The 17,041-nt window shown below is 35.3% G+C and overlaps 1 protein-coding gene across 1 annotated transcript in view; it reads right to left on the reverse strand.

Moving 5' to 3' along the window:
* Positions 1 to 17,041, reverse strand: part of otx2a (orthodenticle homeobox 2a) — an 81,011-nt gene that overhangs the window by 13,975 nt on the left and 49,995 nt on the right. The gene's annotated exons all lie outside the window — the stretch shown is intronic.

Here is a 17,041-nt window from a genome sequence, read left to right on the forward strand (position 1 = left end):
ACCAATTCGTACGTTTTCGTACAAGGTGGCTAATTCGTACAAACACGTACCGTCATACGTTTTGTATAATTTGCTTTTGCCCCTGTGACGTTGGGTTTAGGGGTGGAGTTTCATTATATTTTTTTAAATAACAATCGTATGCATTTGTACAATTCACTTCGTACGAATTCATTAGTTAGCCAATTCAATTCTTATTAGCCAATTCTTAAAATACGTAGCCAATTCTTAAAATGCGTACACATTTCTGTGATATCAGGCTGTGCAATCTCAAAAAATTATTGATATTGTTTCAACCCATGGTTTGGAAAATATGGACAAATCCAACTGTCGGGTTTAAATGTATTTATGATGGGTTGTTTCAACCCCAAATGCTGGATTTTTTGTCTAGGTTTATCTAAACCCAACGTCAGCTTTGTCGTCATTTTACCCAACCATGGGTTAAAACAATCCAGCATTTTTTTAGATTACAAGACAATTCTGGGAAAAAAATTATGTTTTGGTGCAAACTCCACATCTTTTCACAAATAATATTAGTTGCGCCTACTAGAAAAAAATGACTGTACACTTGTGTAAACTTACTCAGGGATCACTCTGTTTGAGGCAGACTGTATTTGACTACTGGCCACACTTGGACACTTTACAGCACATTTATGCATGAATGCTTGCACACACTTTCCATATGTAAAAACTCAACATGCTATGTCAAGTGTTATTTGTTTTGGTTAGTTAGTTTAGGCCCTGCCGTGTTGAGAAACAAGTATTTATTTGACTTGTTTGATGGCAGGCAAATCTGTATCCAAACATGAAACGTTCCCATCCATTCCGGTTGGTTTTTGAAACAAATCTCGATGGTTTTCCTTCTTTTGTGGTGAGGGACATATTACAGGGATACGACTTTCAACTAATCTGCAAAGCTCTCGAAAGCTACTTAAAAAAGCTCTGTCTAAAACTTCAGCTCTTCGGCGTCTTTTGTGCATGCGTTTTATTGCGCTTCACCCTGTTTGCTTTAGATAACAAATCTGTTGCTCGCCCTCGGGGTAAAGGGAGCATTACAAATTAATCCCAGCTTTAATAAGTCCAGACTAAGCCCAAGTTTTCCTCTGTAAGGAAGCGAGCGAGAGAGCGAGAGAGATAGAGGGAGAAAGAGAGAGAGGGAGGGTCAGTGGGGAAGATAAAAAGGAAGAGGGGAAAGAAATATATTAAGGCCTGTGATCACAGTGGCTTGTTTTGTTTGTCATCCTCTATTTTTTTATTTAATCCTTTGCTCTGTAATCCAATTTGTCTATCGGAGCTTCGCCTGGGCCTCGACCTGCCCCATCCACCTCATCCAAAATGCACGCGGAAACTGGATTTCTTTGAAAATTTATTCCCATTAACTTTTAGGTTTGAACACTTTTGGTCACTAATTTAAACACTTATTTATATTGACATTTATGTATTTGCCAAATGCTCTCTTTTAGAGTAACTTATAGTACATTCAAGCTATAAATATTTTATCAGTATGTGTGTGCCCTGCGAATCAAACCCACAAATCTTAACGCAATGCTCTCAACACAATCTCATTTCAATAAAATTTGAATAGGTCTATGTGATGATATAAATTCAGGACTTTATGACCAGACAACATGATCTCTTGAGAATATGTGTATTTTTACGTAATTTACATTTACTTACGTTTTCATACACACTGAAACATATAATATCGACCTGTTGACAGGACTATTACTTTATATATTGATGTATGAACAGCTTTACAGATGTACAGATTTATTGCATTTCTCACTCATATTAATGACATGTTTTCAGTGGTATATTCAACAAGTTCAGAGAATTACATAATATTTAACAAGACTACACTTTAAAACCTTAAAATGAATAACATTTCTGTATTATTTAACTATTGTGTAATAAGTAGACACACAAAAGGCATTTTCTCTTATGTAGTCTTCTCCTATGCAATAATAATTACACTAAAACATAACATAAATTCACGAAAGATTTAATTAATTTAATCAATTCGCTGTAAACCGCATCTTTAAAATTCATACGATTCCGAGGAACATCTCCAAATTCAGCCCTTTATGCAGCGATCTTGATCCCATATCTCATTAGCGACTGTAAACGTCAAATCGCATATTTGATGTCCACTTTTGCACTTCAACACATTGCTTTACGGCAGTGATATTAAACACTCATTGGCTCTTGCGTGCTACATCACAGATTTGCGACATTGCCGTCTTTTAGTCGATGTACTTTGAAATTTAAAATGCGCGCCTTCACAGAGAGAAACTGGATTAACGTTCTTGTGGATTAATAACTTGAAATTTCACAATAAATAAGTTATTGTGATTACACTTGTCTGTCTGTTATGTTTTTTTATCTCTAACAGTACATGATAGAGTTACATTAATACATTAATAAACTGTTTTGGGTAGGACTGTATTAGCGGCTTAAATATCTTTTAAATGCTATATTGTTACAAAAATGTTCCTAGACATTTCTGTTCATTATGTTACATAATATAAAGAGAAAACTATCACGTATTTTAGAAAATGTTGTATAAAAGGGTTTGGGGTAGGGTTACGATGGTACCATTATCAATAAAATGGTAAATTGGAAATTATGCTGATTATTAAAGATTTGTAAATGTTTTACGTTTTCTAGCTGCAATAACGTAATAATACGATTAAATGTTGCAAATACGTTCTACATTGAAGTGGCGGCTCGTGACTGCTCTTCCGAGGGGCGCAAATTCAAAATATGTGTTCGTTGCGTAATGTGATCCATGTGCATCACATGTTTTGTCAAAATAAGTGCCTGCTACACACGTGTCAAAACCGTTATACAAAATACACGCATAACACTCCCTTAACACTAAACTCTGATTACGCATGAGATTATGCAAGTATCTGGCAAACGCGAGCGTCTCTTTTATCATAAACCCTTTAGACGCGTCTGCAGCAGGCACTTATTTTGACAAAACACGTGATGCTCACGACGCACAGAACACATATTTTGAAATTATGAACCACACAACGATGGGCTACATACATGTTGTGACGAACTTCGCATCGTGCGTCCTCGGTAAAAAAAGTCACCGGCCGCCACTACTACATTGCACACTTCAGCATCTATTTAAACGTACAAAAAAGTTCATACAAACATACAAAAAAGGCTGGACCAGAACAGGATGAGGTTTATGTTTTTTTGGGTATGCAGGACAAAGCGTGTGAGTCAGCAGAACACAGCTTGTTCGTCCTGAGATGAGAGAGAGAGAGAGGATTAAAGATCTTGATTTAATTATTGTAAGAGGTTGAGCTTCAAGTGCAAAGACTCAAGAGCCGCCATGGCTGGCAAACGGGTGGTCTGCTGTGGAAAAGGGAATGGCTTATGAATTTTATGGCTTCTCCAACCACACCAGTCAACAGGAATCAATGTTTTCTTACGAGACGGACAGAGAGATAGATGGAAAGAAAGAAAGGTAGATAGATAAAAATTTTCAGATATGTATACATTTGTTACCAATATACACCTTTAAGGTACTAATATACACTCTTTTGGTACCACTTTGTACCTCTGAGATACTAACATGAACTTTTTACTTTTTAAAGGGTACCACCCCACTGACAGCTGGGGACCATTTTTTTCTGACAGTGTAGATAGATAGATAGATAGATAGATAGATAGATAGATAGATAGATAGATAGATAGATAGATAGATAGATAGATAGATAGATAGATAGATAGATAGATAGATAGATAGATAGATAGATAGATAGATAGATAGCTTAGGACAGACAGACTATGTCCCCAACAAATGAAAGCCTGAAGAGTACTTTAATCTTCTGTGAGTCACACAATGGCAAACCCAACCTGAGCTCTATCTGCACAGTAGGTTATAGACCGAACAGAGAGGCATAACAGATCTTCATAATCTCATGACAAAAGCTAAAAGATGTCCCTCTGCTCCACGAGCAGACCGGGTTTATGATACGTGCGGCCTCCCGTGGCTCTCAAAGACACTCGGCGGGGAACGGTGGGCTTTCTAAGAAACCCTCATCTCTCCGTCCACCCTCCTCTCTTTAGCCGAAAGAGCCCGGCGCTTCAGATATCGTCGAAACTGCTTGCGGGGGAGTCTTTTTTGTCTCGGGGTGTGCAATCTGGCTTTTTTATTAAACGGAAGCTTACGAAACACACTTGTGGATGATTGTGTAACATTACTGTTTTTCTACAAAAGAAGAGATGGGCTTAAAACAACATTATGTGCTGCTTTTCGGTTGTTGAGCTACGTCACAGCTTTCAGGGTTAATAAATATTTCAATCGTTGTCACAGTTGTGTATTTGTGTTTTTTTAATAACAGTTTGAAATATGGCTCATCCAATCAAAATTAAGAATTAAGAATATACGTTTATTAGTGTTACTGTAGGAGGTGGTTATTTCGCACAACTTCCTAAGATATCGTTTTTGTACAATATGCTTTTTATTTCTGCTGGGTTTAGGGATGAGGCTTAATTTTTTATTTTTTCTAATAATCGTATATGCTGTAAAAAAAAATAAGGCAGCATGAAGTTAAATCAATTTGTTTTTGCAACTCAATTCAACCAACTATTTTAAGTTTTGACCTGTGATAAGTTGACATAACTTAAAAAAAACAAGTTAAAGTTGTTTAACTTAATTTTTTAAGTTAAAAAAGTAATTTGGTGTCCATCACATTCCAAATAAAAGACAAAAGATCAATTGTACCCTTTCAATTGTATAGTATTTAAGCAATTTTATTATCCAAATAATGAAATATGAACAACTCATTCACTGACGTCCTTTCAAATCCCAAACAATCTCAAATCTTTCTCTTTTTTATGTTCGAACTGCAGTGTAAACAATTATATCAAATCAACATATATTTTTATTTTACTTTAACTTGACAAATCAAGTTAAACAATTTCAACTTGTTTTTATCAGTTATGTCAACTTAAGGCAGGTCAAAACTTTGACTTACAAAACCTAAAAACTTAAAAAAGAGTTTTAGTAAATCACTTGAAAGCAAAAACTGACTTGACAAAACAATATAGCACGCCATTCGTCTGAACAACCAGTTTTTGTCCATTTTGAAGAACAGTGTCGGTCCCCATTCACATGTATAGTATTGGAAACACCCAAAACATACTCCCCCAAAAAGGAATTCATAATGGTAAAACTATAGGTGAACTATTCCTTTACGAAACCACTAAACCCTCATAAACCTTTTATAATTAGTCTTACAATAACAGTTGCTCATCAAGGTCACGTGCCGATTCCAACATTTCAGATCTAATTACTCAAAGCTTTCTTTTTAAACGATCCTATAGGGAGAGAAAAATGTGCACAAAAAAACAAAAAAGGGATTGCCGTTTCTTAGCAGACGTCGTCGGGCGAGTTTGGGGAGTTTCTCTCACCCGCCAAAAAGACAAACCCAGATCAGGGCCAGATGTTACTGGACCTACCAACATTGAGAGCAGTCAAAAGCACCGAGGAACTGGGGAGGAGGGCGAGAATAAATTAAATCTCCCTCTTTTCTCCGTCTTTCTCCTCTTTGATGGAATTAGGCTCACTCGCTTCTCGGCGATCTGCCGTGTGAATGTCCATGCGTTTACTTTTTTCTTTCTCTTTCACTGGCAGCCTCTCTCTCTCTTTCTGTCCCCATTCCTGATGGAGAGCATGAGGCCACCCAGAGGAGATGAAGAACAGAAAGAGAGAAGGAGAGAGAGAGAAGGAGAGAGAGAGAGAGAGAGGTAATCCCTCCGTTGTGAGGGGTTCAGGCCCCTATCCTTTACCCCCACATTATCCTCTAAAAAAATCCTCCATGCCCCCCCAGTCCTCTCCTAGTGTGTCTGCATTTACATACAGCAACAATGTGTGTTTCACAGGACAGATTAGTTGTAAGGGGGAGGTGTTTTGTGTGTATGCGTGTGTTTGTTGAGGGTTGGAAATTGAGGACGGGTTCACGTTAACAGATTATTTTTATAACGTTTGGTTCTATTAAGGGTATTGTACTACGCAGTGTTATTTGGCAAAAAATGTTCACATACAGTGAATACAGTGAATCCAACGCATGGGGACAGTTGAAGTCTTCGCTCTTTGAATAGGTAATAAATTAACCACATATTTTTTTTGCTTCAGTTTTACTGGTGGGGGAAAACATACACTGTAAAAATTCCTTGTTGTACTTAAATGTTTAAACAAGCTTAAACAAATTTAATATATCAATTATTTAGAAGTTGCTATAAATTATAAAAATAAAGTTGTAATAACTTAATCCCATTCAACTTAATTTATTTAATTTAAAGTCGCCATGAAACGGAAGAAGCGATTGCCTATATTTCCTCGTGGTGACGTATATCCGAGTGAAACGACTTCTGAAATGAAAAAAAAAAGGTATGGCTGGACTTGAATTCGTCCATTGAGAATGAATTGGATTGTTTGAAGTTGGGTCATGTTGCTAATCGCTGCAATCTTTTTTAGGACTACGCCCACCTGCCATACCATATGACCGGAAGAGAGATCATTTGGAGGAGGGGATTTGTGTATTATTATTTTTTTATCAAAGTTTTTATGAGTTTCACTGTACAGAAGGAGTGCCAAAATAACTATAATACTCTGAACATTTTTCCCATTTTCCTTTCCCAAATTGCCCTCCCATATTCCCAGGGGATTTGCGTTTTTGATTAAAGATTATGAATTTTTTTTAAATATTATTTTTTAAATAATGAATTTTTTCCACAAAATGCAATAAATTCATGACAATTTTTTTTTCAAAATGTTATAAATTTATTGAATCAATATATAAATGTGCATTCATTTTTGCCATGTTATATTCATTTAGTTGACTAGTGGTATACACTGATTAAAAAAATAAACATTAATGGCATTAAGAACACTGTCATTGCTGCTAATTCAGGGACGTTGTCGCTGAACTTTTTTTCAGCTGTAAAATGTTTTGGTCCTGCTCAATTTTCATTGACTTTGAGTAAAATAATGTAAAGTTTTTTATAAGATCCCCTGGGGTCAATGTGTTAGCATGACAGAAGCTTGATGCTGTCTGGAGAACAAGCAACAGCTGGCATTTTTCCTTCACCCGAGTTCCTCTCACGTAAATTATTCAATTTTAATGGCTTACTTTTCTTCAACACCACAGAAAACCACCACAGGTTTATCAATGCTATCAAAATTACTACTTTGTTTTTGTTTGTTTGTTTGTTTGTTTATCACGAAGTACAAAGTAGTTTTGCCATTATTGTTTACAATGTGTGGAATGATGCGCTGTGATTGGTTAAGTGGATTTATTTCATTCCGCGGTTTGGAAAAAAGGGAGCGAAGATGCCATATAACACAGCGGATATCGGATTTTGTGTAAAATTAAGAATTCACTTTTTAATACTGACCAGATACAATACTGATTTTGGCTGTAACATTTTTTTACATGATGTTTATCGCGTTTTGGAACCAAACTCTTCATTTGTTGTTTCAACTTCGAAATATAAGTTGCCTTGTTGCCTTAAAATTTTGAGTTTTTGCCTAAACAAATTGTGTCAACTAACATTTTTAATAGGGATTTCATTTTTTTTCATTTTACGACATATCGTTATCGGCCGATAACTGCTTATTTTTAATATTATCGGTTATCGGTCTGATAGCAAAATTAGGCCGATAAATGAAAGCCGATAAATTATGGATTATTTTGGTTTGTTGAACCACTTCACTTGCTCATTGCTGGCCATGTGGAGTTTTGATTGGTGCTTTCTGTGACATAGCACGAAGATGACACGTGTTGCGGGCTTAAGAAGAGTATGCTAGTCTAGCGCAAAGACAAGATGTTTACGGTCTGCGAGTTTTTCATTGTTAAAATAATATGAATATTTATCGGCCATTAGATATCGGTTATCGCCCCCCAAATACAAAGAGTTATCGCTTATTGGTATCGGCCAAAATTTCCATATCGGTGCATCCCTAATTTTTAAGTTGACTTAACTCAAAATTTAAAGCCAACCAGGCAACTTACCTTTTGAAGTTGAACCAACTTTTTATTTTCTACAGAGTAGTAATTATCTTCATATGAGATGTCCTTTGTAATATAATCTCTAAGATCTGTGTGTGTGTGTTTTTGTTGGAGTGTACTCATGGGTAACGTGACACTACACTGATTTGTACCAACACTAATTGTAGAGGAGGGGTCTAAATCTGTCTCACACACACTTACCTAATGAATTAATCTCATACTAAGGCATCTTAAGCTAATACCATTAACTAAAGTTGACTCCAGTGTGCAGGGAATATCCGGAGACCCATCTGGGAATACTGCTCGGCCTAATCTGAGTAGTTTTATGATGAGAAATGTCTGCTTCTATATATGGCAAACATCCTTTTTGTTATATATTTAAATAATAAAGCATGTCTCTAAAAACACAAAGAAGAACCTCTTTTACCAATAAGCCATTTGTCAAGCCATCCTAACACATGACAACAAAATCAATTAGTTTTCTTTTTCTAATAATTTACTCATGCCATCCTAAATGTACTGTATATGACAATAGCTTTAGCTGAAGACAAATAATTTTTGTTATTTGAAAAAAGTCTCATGAATAGTTATCATATGCATGTTTCATTACAAGACACGCAAGAACCGATGAGATTCAAAGTTATCGCCATATTTGAATTTATCATTGCTGTTCTGTATTTTTACAATAATACACATTAAACGCTAAAAACAATTGATGATCATAGCGTTTCGCTTCTGAAGACATTTATTAATGCACTTCAGTCATTTGCATAATTTCTTTAATATTTAAGTGAACTATTAATTTAAGCTCTAACGAAAGTCATACTCATTCAACAAACACGATTTTCTCAAGCCTATCAGGCCCATCACATGTCAGTCAGCGATCTCATCTTAACGAACAATCTGGACATCCCGCAAAAACACACAAAACAAACACAACATCCACTAAAGAAAACAAAAGACTGGAGGTTTGAGAAGCAAAGCTGGCCGCCTTTATCAGACCGCAGGTAAGAGCGTCTGCGGCGGTTCACATATGAATGGGCTTCTAATTAGCTGCATATCTAACATGGAGAGCTTTGTGGAGTTAATGATGCTCCATTTAGGAGAGGGCCTTTGGCTAAGATTTCAGGTTCCTTCAGGATATCCTAAGTGTTTGTTTATCTGATACTGAAGCAATGAAGGCGTGAGAAGGGAGAAACCGGTGAATAAGGAAGAGAAATACCATTTATGAAGGACAGATGTGTTTTAATTTCCCCACAACAAAGGCATAGTGCCACTGCTCATGTCAGGGAAGCGGTGGACTGACTAAGAAAGAAATGTTAAATTAAACTAAATTAAAACTATCGTTTAAAAAAAGAGACAATAGACGCATCTGTGATGTCACCTGTAGGTTTCTGAAGCGCATTTTAAGCCCAAAGTGGGCGGAGCTGACCGTCGCCATCTTGGCAGGGTGTCACTCCCGAATAAAATATCTGAAAAGATGCGAAATGTAAAGCTGAGGTTGCTGAAACCACGCCCACCTAGCTTGACGCTAGTGAAAGCAGCTTTAGCTGAAGACAAATAATTTTATATTAAAATGCTCTCAAGTTATGTTGCCATTGATAACTTTGAATCTTATTGGATCTTTTATTTATAATGAGTAGTTGTCATATTCATGTTTCATCACAAGACACGCAAGAACCGATGAGATTCAAAGTTATCGCCATATTTGAATAATACACATTTAACGCCAATGAAAGCAATTGATATTAACCATTTCTCGCACAAATGTAGCGCATTTTTCAGCCCAAAGTGGGCGTTGCTGGCCGTCGCCATCTTGGCAGGGCGTCGCCACGCGTCATTCACGAAAAAATCTGAAAATGGGCAAAGAGGCGGAATGTGAAGCTGAGGTTGCTGAAACCACGCCCACCTAGCTCGACGCTAATGACAGCATTGGCAATCCACCTGTCACTCAAGTGTCCACGCCCTTAATTATACAGAACTTTATATAATTTAAGCAATAAGAACATGCTCAACATAATTCCAATGGGTAAGTTACAAAACATTCACTCCCCTCACGGTTGTCATGAAGGGTAGAATTAACTATCTAGACCAAAACCACTCTGTAATTTTATTTCTGCTGTAAAGTTGGGCATTGTAACATGGGGGTCTTTAGGATTGACTCCCTAGCGGCCGTCACTTCCGTGTTGGCCGCTTGATGCTAATATGACTAACATGAACTGGGCAAAATGTTGCGATCGACCAATCAGAACCGAGCATTTCTATATATACACTGGGCTATTTTGGCGGTTAATGGGTCGGTCTCTGAGCTGTCACAGATCCATAAGGCGCAAACCCAAATGAGCATCCAGAAATTACGATCACAAGCGTCTCTTCAGCTGGACACTGACTCTGCTGAGTAAGAACATACACTCTCCTAATGAATGCATGTTTGCCCCCAGCCTTTTTTTAGAAATACACCTCCTCCACCCCGCTCTGGCCACCTGCCCCTTGCTTCTTTATCTCCAGATTTCCAGACAATGCCCAAGGGATCCTGATGCTTAATCCTCTCTCTCCCTCTCTCGTTCTCTCCCCCATCTCCACCCCGACTCCCTCTCTTTTCATTCATTCCCCTTTAGAGATTTCTTTAAATCTAAATATATGTTGTCACATAGCTCTCCATAATCAGAACCCTCATTACATCACAGATCATACTGTATGTCCATATAATTCATCCAGGACATCCATGTGCAAAAAACACTTGGGGGCGTTTCCCGAACAGGGCTTACTCTATAACGGCCTAAATTTCAAACCACATATCTTAACATATATCAGTGCCATTGTTTTGTCTGAAGATGCACACCGGTAATGTTTTTGTAAGCTAAATGCTGAAATACAGACTGTACAGGCCTGCACTCATATTCCCCACGAGTATCCCTTTCCGAGTGCGCTTCCATCTGAGGATAAGGACGTCTTTCCCCGACTGACTCTTGAAAGATTATAGCAGTTATCCCATTTGAGTTGTTTAAGAACGTCATTCTTGTGCGTGTAAGCCAAGGCATGGGCCGGGTCAAAGAGACCATAGCGCTGATTACAAGTCGAAGTCCAGCGTAAAGCTTGGCAGAGTAACATTAATGAATGGTAAGCTTCTTTGGCCGCGTGTTCCCTAAAGAACCGCACTGATAATATACTTAGGGCAGAATGCACAGTTGTTTGTGTCAAAGCCAAGGCGGCATTTTGGACACCCCGCTCACGTACCGGGGCTTAGCACCAGACGGACTCACAATGTGACATCATTTACATCACAGGCCGCTCCGGGTTCGAAAAGACTGCAATGGCAAGCCAAGTAACAGCTGTTTGTGTCGTCTTAAAAAAAGCAAACACTGTTATTGTTGCATTTAGCCATTTTAATGATTTAAAACAAATGTGAGGCAAAAAACATCCAAAAAAAAAAGTGGCAGTATGGGTCGTTTATCACTTTATCACTACTAAATTTGCACCCCTACCGGAAGCAGATGATGCCTCAGATAGTCACGTCTTAATGTAATGTGAGGTTTAACATGCTAAATTAGGCATTACTGTAAGAGGGTGATTCTCGTGAAATTAGACTTATGAGGTGTCATGAAACATTTTGATAAAAAAGTAAATAAAAAGAGTATCAAAATAAGAAGCATACAGTTACAAACATCTCTTCATGTACTATTTTGCACATGATTTCAAATGACATCATACAAACCAATTAAGTTGTTTTTTCCACATTTAATGGGACATGTTTCATTACCGCAACGTGTCCATGACTGGATTTGGGTTCGTTGACATGGAAATATTAATATTTTAAAAATAAAAAGCTTCAGTGCATATTATACTATAAACATTTACAGTAAAGAAACATGTGGTATTTGGTGATCATTGGTAAATGTAGAGACAATAATCAGGAATATAAATGTGTACAAGACAGATTTTCTCATCCTCCGCAACAATTTTCAATCATTGTTTAAGCCCTCAAGGAACTAACAATTACAAAAAAAAAATTGTTGGAAGGGACATAATTGACTGTGACACTCAGGTAAGCATTTCTTATTTTTTCTCTCCAGATAAAAGTTAAAATTTTGTTTGTCATAGTACCTACAAAACTTTTTAGTTGTCATTACCGAAACATGAGTTTGTAAATGCATATATTTAATGTAATATCATGTTGCGGTAATGATAATTTTTTATAATGATAATCTAAAAAATGTAAATAGTTTTATATAGGAAGTATGTTTTAAATCCTCTAAAATAATGGTTATAGTAAGTTCAGACAAAAATTGGCTTCAAGTTTTTTTTTTTTAAATTCTGATGCTAGACACGGATTTCGAGAATCACCCGCATACTATTTACGCTTGTCCTAACATCTGGCAAATGCATAAAATATGGCGACTTAAATATTGGGAAAATGGTATGTTAAGGGATCATCTAAAAAGTTCACACATTACATAAAAATAAACTCGCATTTTGATTGGTATAGTGACGATCAAACGTAATTTCATGATGACATGCACAACACTACACTGTTGTTTCTTAATGCTTAACTTCAAAAAATTGTAATAGCATGCTTCACAAATTACTTTCGTTTTTAAGGACAGGCTTGAAGCAAAAGTTGCAAATGTAATATTTTCAATGATAAATTACTATAAACTAGCCATTTGTATGTTCTCTCTCTCTCTCGTCTTTCTTAAAACTCTATTTAACATTACTTGGTTAGTTTGAGGCGCTCAACATGGCCAGTGCCATGACTTATTGGAGGGATTACGGTTTGACCGACCAATGGTTATCCAATAGAAAAGTTTTTGGGAAACTTGCAAACTTCTGAACTTTGATTTTTGTTTGATAACTTTTGCTATTACGTATATCCAAAGGTAAAACCTCATCCAGCCAAATGAATCTTGCTTCTCAACCAGTGACTATTAAGCTCATTAATAATAAGCAGGAGTAATTATCACCGGTGTATCAATATAAACATCAGACAGATGTGTACTCCCTGCATGCGTAATTAATGAAAGCATTGTAGAACCACACCCCTCATTGCTCCACCTGCAAATCCCATAAGTACCAAGAAGAAATCTAGACAGGAAATACAATTATCCTAAATCATTAAAAGATTAATCATATTCACCTCAACACTTACGTTGTTTTAATCTATTGTTGGGTCAAATATAAACATTTTCTTGGTTAATTTAACCCAACAGCTGGGTTTCTCTGTTTTTATCCTAAAGTAGGGTTGATGTCCACAAGATTTATACATAGTTAAACATCTTTCTGGTGTTATTAAAAATGAATGACTTGGATGTAAAATTATTATATTGTTTTTCACATAAGAGTCCCATAGCATTTTCAGCATTTAAAAAATGAGAAATTAACTTTCTTATGTTATTAATTGATAATTTGCATAAGAAGAAATCTGTTGTGGCCCTTACACAAATTTATTGGCTGAACACAACATTTTGCATTTGATAAACGAACACATTCAAATTAGATAAACAAATGTTACTGAGGACGATTAAGAGAATGTGAAATCTCAATGCTTCATATTGTCTCTACATCCATTTTTTCTAACTTTTACCTTAAATTTTTTTTAAAGCCACATGAAATCATAACAAACAGCTAGTTTATAACACTCACAGCACTCTCACGTCACTTACTAAAATCACCAGCCGGCCGTGATGAAGTGTCCACTAATGAAAAAGCACTCAATCAGGGCTCTTGGTGAGGTCATTAAAATGTGTCATTTCAAGCCAAGCTGTTAACAATGTCCAATCAACAATCTGTGAGTTAACACTTGATAACAAGACTTGTGGATTCGCACCTGTGAAAGAAGACGATAAACAAATGAAAAACAGAGATGGACTTGTGATGGAAAGAAACAAAACATTTGTCTGCTGGCCAAAACAAACGAGACGAAGTAAGAGGAGGTGTCATATACTTCAAAAAACAAACATTTTGTTATTTAAATACACACAGAATGTCGTTTGTAACAGCTTTTAGTTGTTGGTCACTTTTGCAAAAACATTTTTTTTAATAACACTGCACTGTAAAATGCTTTGCTGCCTTAAAATTTTTTGTTGAATCACAAACATTTCAACTTAATTATTTATCTTGACAAGAGATGAGTTGTTATAACTACAGGTGAGTTGTTATAACTTATAAAATATAGTTGAAAAAAGTCAACTTCATTTTATAAGTTGTAAAAACTCATCTCTTGTCAAGATAAATAATAGTAAGTTGACATGACTTGTAAATCTGAGTTGATTTAACAAAAGATTTTAAGGCAGCACAGTATTTTTTACAGTGTGTTATTAATAAATGTTTTACTATTTAAGTAACATTAATGTCTCCTCAAGTCTTAAATATATAAATGTGTTGTTATTTTTAGCATCAGTTCAATAAAAATTAAGTCAAATAATAAATAAAACTTTCATTTATATTTGTTTTATCAGATCTTTAACTCATAACCTCCACAGATTTACAAGACCAAAATTAAATGTTATTCATTATTCAATAGAAAATTCCTTATACTTTTTTAAAACAAAGTATCAGATGAAACCTATATGAAACATTGAGAGTTACAGTGAGTAGATACAAAATAATGACATTTTTGTTTTCTTGCATGACACTTTACCAAACAATTTTATTTGTTAGCATTAAAAAATAAATTCAGATTAGCAATTTAAGTTAAATAATTTCACCTTGTTTTTAAGGTTTTAACTTAAAATTTTTTTTAATAATATGTGAAATTGACTTGCATAACCAATTGGATTTAACGTGCATGCAGAAAAGTTAGTCAATGCACCATAAAACTAATATGAAAAAACAATAAACAATTGTATCTATCAATGAAAATGTTGTCCATTACTAGTTGATGTTATCTAATGCGTTAACTAATGTTAATGAATTGAACAGTTCGGTATGTGTAACAAAACTGTTGCACATGCACACAAGAAAAGTAACATCATGCAATTATGCAATACACCTGAATAATCCACAAGGAATTTGTGTCTGCCTAAAATGTGTTGTTAATTCTCTTTAGAGAGACCAACAGAGGTACAATTATCCCCCTCCTCCCTGCTAACAGTCCCAACACAGATAACTAATTAGCTACATTACAGTCATTTCCATTTTAATGCTTTGTTTGCTGCCATTGTTTAGCAGCACAATGGGGAGAATTGCAAATGGCAGCGAACTGGTGGGACTCAGCTAATGAAAACTGGCCATACACTGCCCTAGCCTCAGGACAAAGACAGACAGTGGTTTGCCTTAGAAATGGGACTATCAATAGTCATTTAATTGACAGATATGACTGTTAATGAACTAAGCATAGGCGCTAGGACCAGTCGAAGTGTGGATGAAGTTAAAAAAGTGTTATGCAAGTGAAATCGGATGGTTTTGTTTATTATATGGATCATTAAGATATTCATTATGACATCATTTTCATGATAATTACCCTAATGTGAAGCAAATCATGCTAAATATTTTGTGTTGCAAAGTGCATACAATGTAAAAAAGTGAAAAGTTGGATCAATTAAAAAAATACTTTAATTGGTAACTTTTTTCAACTTATATCACAGCAAAATCACCAGTGTTAAATATACACTGCTGGTGTTTATATGCAAGTGACATCGGATGGTTTTGTTTTATTATATGGATTATTAAGATAATTATTGTGACATAATTTTCATGATAATTACCCTAATGTAAAGCAAATAATGCTAAATATTTTTGTGCTGTAAGTGCAATTTAAAAAGTGAAAAGTTGGATGAATAAAAAAAAAGTAATTTTATATCACAGCAAAATCACCAGTGTTAAATGTACATATATTACATATATACACCAGCAGTGTACATTTAACACCAGTGATTTTGCGGTGATGTTTAAGTGAAAAATTTAAGTTTTATTTATTTTTTTACATTTTTTAGGTGTTACCAATTGAAGTAATTTTTTTTTAGTTGATCAAACTTTTCATTTTTTACAGTATATGTGCATTATAGTACTATTACTTTATGGTGATTAAAATATATTATTACATAATGTTATATACAAGGATTGCTATAAGACAATGACTGTAATCCAAAGTTTGGTAATTAACAATAATTAAAACATGTAAAGCAATAGAGATCTTACACGGTAAAAAGTTTGATCAAATTTCACATTATTTTCACTTTAGGAAAAATTTTTATGTTGAATTTTTTTAGGTGTTATCAATTAAAATAATTAAATGTGGATCCAACTTTTTACATGTGAATAATAACCACTTACAATACAGAAAGTATTCACTCAACAGTAAAAGGTTCAGATGCATTCAGTAATGACAATTTAGGAGGAAATTGTGCTTAATTTTCCTAAAAATAATGTTACAATGCAACCAATAATAGTCTTCTTTCTTCGAGCAAAATACGGTTTATTTGTTTGACATCTGGACATGTTTACATCGTTTTGTTGAAATTCATGACATTATCATCATCATAATAGTTTCTATTCAGGTTTTTAGTCTTTGAGGAATGTTGTAGGTTTGAGTCATGAGATGCAGAAGTCAGAAATTAGGTATGTGTGGAATGTTGACTACAGCGCTAATCTCTAATCCCTCTCTCTACGTGCCGGCACTGAAGGACTCTGGGTCAGTTACTCTGTCGGCCCACATTTGTGTGTGTCTGTGCGTGTCAGTATGTCTATGACATGAGGAAAGACGAGAAAGATCAAAATTAACTAAATTTATCCTGGTATTCCTGTTTTATTTACTTGTCTCTTATCTTGACCAATCAGCTTCAAGTACCAAAGCTATATACTCAGAAATAAAGTTTACTACTTACTAAATACAGTATTAATTGAATAGGCTACTGTTTACCATTTTTGAAGATAGCATGTAAGACATAACTATAATTCGGTAATTGATGCCTTATTTTTAGAAATGTCACTTTAGTCATTTCGTTAGTAGGCTAATTAACAAATTTTACTGTCTTTTGCTGCAAAACCCTCTAAATTTTTGGTCACTCTTC

Source organism: Misgurnus anguillicaudatus, chromosome 3 (genome assembly GCF_027580225.2).
Source record: "Misgurnus anguillicaudatus chromosome 3, ASM2758022v2, whole genome shotgun sequence".
Lineage (NCBI taxonomy): Eukaryota > Metazoa > Chordata > Actinopteri > Cypriniformes > Cobitidae > Misgurnus > Misgurnus anguillicaudatus.